The sequence below is a fragment of the Solanum stenotomum genome, chromosome 7 (assembly GCF_019186545.1).
Source record: "Solanum stenotomum isolate F172 chromosome 7, ASM1918654v1, whole genome shotgun sequence".
Taxonomy (NCBI): domain Eukaryota; kingdom Viridiplantae; phylum Streptophyta; class Magnoliopsida; order Solanales; family Solanaceae; genus Solanum; species Solanum stenotomum.
Window position 1 is genome coordinate 61356087 of NC_064288.1, and position 4212 is coordinate 61360298.

The following is a 4212-nucleotide window of genomic DNA, read 5'->3' on the forward strand; positions in this document are numbered from 1 at the left end:
TTATTTTCATGCCTATTATTAATTATTAATAATATAAAAATGATAAACAAGACGGGACAGTATACTCAATAAAATTGTTGAAGCATGAGGAAAATTGAATTGTATATCATAAATAATAATAAAAGAATATTAAATTTTAAAAAAACTTTTTTTTTTAAAATTCTTAACCAAAATCACTGACAAAAGTTGTCGTACGTTAAAAAAAATAAAAATCGCTGCTTTTTTCTCAAAAAAAAATCTTTTTTTCTTGATTTTGGTTAAGAATTTAAAAAAAAAGTTTTTTTTAATTTAATATTCTTTTTTTATTATTTATGATATATAATTCAATTTTCCTCATGCTTCAACAATTTTATTGAGTATATTGTCCGTCTTGTTTATCATTTTTATATTATTAATAATTAATAATAGGCATTAAAATAATAGCACTAGGCATGAAAAACGTTGCCCCGATGTGTAAGGAAAAAAAAAATTCTGACTTAAAATTGCAGCCATTTTAATAAATAAAAAAAAAACTTTTTTTTACAAAAATCGCTGCCCTAGCAGCAATTTTTAATAATAAAAAAAAAATTTACAAAATCACTGCTAGAGCAGCGATTTTTCGTTTTGTATCAGAGGAAAATCGCTGCCCTTTTGGTTTTAAAAAAATTTGATGTGCCCTTTCGGAATTTTTGACAATTTTTTTTGTCCCTTTAGGCTCCGGACTCTATATATATATATATATATATTTCCAGGTGATTAAGTTATTAGTATATTTTAGCATAATTGGTATTTAAAAGATTATATGCTCGAATTTAAACTATTGTACATATGCTTTCCTGTTCAAACAAAACAAATTTTATATTAGAAGTATGTGCAGCTACGTCAATTCTTACTTCAAAAAATTCCACACGTTTGATTTATAGATGCACCTCTAGAAATTACATAAGACCCGGAATGGTTTTAGTGTCAGCTAGGAGTGGCAAACGAGTGGGTCGAGTCGAATATGAATCGATCGAAAACGAATTGAATAAAAATGGGTAAAATACTCTACTCAACTCATATTTTAAATGGGTAAAAGCGAGTTACCCAATGTATAATATGGGTATCTATATTTATCCATATTATTCCATGAATAAGTTTCTCACATGCTCAATGAGCTCCAAAATGACCAAGTCATAAAGCATTTCAAAGACATTAAATGATCAATTTGGATAATGAAGATGATACTCAATACACAATGACCAGTTTCTATTACATGTATCTGGAACACTTGTGACTTGACAATTAAGTCTGCCTAATCCACCAAAATGAGTACCTAAAAGTCACATTTGTGGACAACATTTGTGTACTTGGTCATGACCTCTAAAACCCCTATGGTTTGTCCAAGTATGTTAAATATTGTTGCTACAATGTGAGAGATGGTGTTAGGCCAGCTTCCGCTAACTGATCAACTGGAGATCCATGGTTAATTGTTCGGCAGCATGTTAACTCTAAAAAGACGAAGATGGTGCACCTACGAGGCCACCACTTCCAACAAAATTTCCACAAACTCTCAGTGATTTCTGCTATTGTGGATTGTCCTTTGAGATGCGATGATCTGACAGAAAAAGAAAACAAAAAAAAAACAAGATCGTAAGTATGCAGAATTTTTTAGATAGCTAATATATGCATATGCAGGATATCGAAAAACTGAATTTGTTTTCTCACTTTTCACACACACACCGAGAGTTTAGAGAACTACTACCATGCAGCTCCAGATCCATTTCCATTGAAAATTGACTCGATGTGCTGCTATTAAAAAGGACGGCAACGCCTTGGTTAATGTAGAGATTACCATTAACTACAAAAACAAATACACCTAAAGAGCACCATTTTCCAAAATGATCAAACAAAATCTCAATGTGCTGCTATTAAAAGAAGGAAGATGGATTTTGGAGAGTTACATATCTAAGTTCAGAAAGATGAGAACAGTTGATAATAAATTGTTATCAACAACAGAGAGTACTAAGAACAATATAAAAGAAAGGCAGAAAAATGTGAGTTGCTATTAAGTCTTACCTCTAAGTTTATCAACATAAGGTTGAAGGTCAACAACAATCTCATCTTCATCAGAATCTGATTCGAATCTATCAAGATCTTAAACAATTTTTCAAAAAAAAACAAGTCACTACAGTTCTAAATGCAAATTCACTAAATAAAATGAAACAAATGAAACTAGAGAAGATAAATTTACCTTCTTGTCCATAAATCCAATCCCTAGTACATAGTTTTGCCTCAGCATTTGCAGGAAGAATAGAACTTCGAAACTTTCCAATGACACGACCGCCAGTGCTAAATGCAGATTTAGAGGCTACAGTAGTGATGGGCACACTCAAAACATCCTGTGCCATTAATGAAAGTTCAGGATACCTTAGTTTGTTATCCTTCCAAAATCCAAGTACATCTAGATTCGGATTTGTTTTATGATCAACATTAGCTTCTTCCAAATATAACTCTAATTGTGTTTTACCTGTACTCGACTCTAACTGACTTTGAAAGACATCAAACTCCTCTAATGCTTCAGTCATTCTATTTCTACTACTACAAGCATGCTCATCTGGTAGCGAAGTTGACAACGAGGTTGTAGCAGATGGTATCAAGTACTAGTGTACTCGACCACGCTAGTATTATACAGGCGCAAAATTGCAGCAGCGCTATCAACCGCGTTTTGCAACTCAGCCTCATCAGTTTTGTCCGAATCAACTCTCAATAGCACATTTTTCCTTAATATGAATTTAAACTGAGGGGCAGAGTTGTGAAACCGCGTGACCTGGAGTATGTCACCGACTCTGTAACGACATATACCACCAGTGTAGGTTGTGATCACGAGCTCGTATTTTTTCCCACCTCCACGTTGGCTAGGTCCACGAGACGGGATGGTGAGTCCTGAGGGATTAATTCAAAGTAGCACATATTGGGCTAATAGTGTATAACATACTTCAGATGGCTTGCACATTGGGTTCAAATTGAGTCCAAAGTAACACTCGTTATCACATCCACAATAAGTAGTATTAGAAATCTGTAGAAATTAATAAGGCTATAACATGTTATCATGTATATAAAGTAATTAAATCTTGCTAAGCAAATTTATTTACATACCTGTCACAATCACATCCAAGTACTTTGTATTTGGCCAAATTCTAGTAATAATCCCTTCCCAGTTCTGGTTTTCGCATTCCTTGATAATGAAACTCCGCGAGTTCATGATTTGGTTTGAGTATTTTGGAGATGAATTCCCTAATTGAATGGTCAGAAACTCTCAGATTTAATATCCCAAATGCGATATCTTTAGCAAGTTGTTGCCAATTGAGTTGAAGAAAATGAATAGCTTGAAGTAGACCACAAAGCATTTGTGTACATGCTCTGGAAAGAGTCGACACAGAGAACAACCTCGTTGGGGCTAGTATACACATTGTAAGGATCGTAAGGCCTCTCATCTTGAGGAGGTCCCTTTTGTAGTGAAGACAGTTCTTGCTAATTATGCTTTTATAAATAGAAAGTACAAGCCAAAATCAGGAGCATACTGTTCACAATTCCAAAATCGGAAGACAGTCTAGATCAGGAGCATACCTGTTCACAATTCCAAAATCAGAAATGCTCAAAAAATAATATTCATATATATAATGACAACTCTCGCAAACAAGGTAAATATTATAAGGCTGTGTACAGTAGTTATTTCCATTCTAACTCATCTTGAGTTGTGGGCATCAACTTTCTCTTACCAGCAGATGTCCCCAAGCTACGAACAAAACAAAGAAAAGAGTAATTTAATTCAGTATGATAACTCATATCACACTAATTTGAAAGATTATATACATGATATTTTCTTAGAAAGGTAATTATTTAATCTCACCTAGTCAGGAACTCAAAGATGGGATGAGAAATTGGAGAACGATCTCCAGTATCAGGATGAATTTCCTCATATGTGACAATTGGCATTTCAGACTTGAATGTCACCAAGTTGGCTCTTTGAAGATACTCAATGTTGGCATACAACCAAAACTTTCTCTTGAACTGAACCAACATTTCTAGTCATTTCTTCTATGAAGAAGGGACTTAGCATGTAGTCACAATACACTATTGAGAGTTTTTGGAACATAAATTTTTAATCTTCAAAAGTGGGGCCTCCATGCCTAAGGCTCGAGGCCCCACCACCCCGCCCGCACTCGAGGCACCGTGCCCTGAGGCCCCCCT

The 4212-nt window shown here is 34.3% G+C and overlaps 1 pseudogene; it reads right to left on the reverse strand.

Moving 5' to 3' along the window:
- Positions 1 to 2372: 2372 nt before the first annotated feature.
- Positions 2373 to 4044, reverse strand: LOC125870119 (probable indole-3-acetic acid-amido synthetase GH3.1; annotated as a pseudogene).
- Between the last annotated feature and the right edge of the window lie 168 nt (positions 4045 to 4212).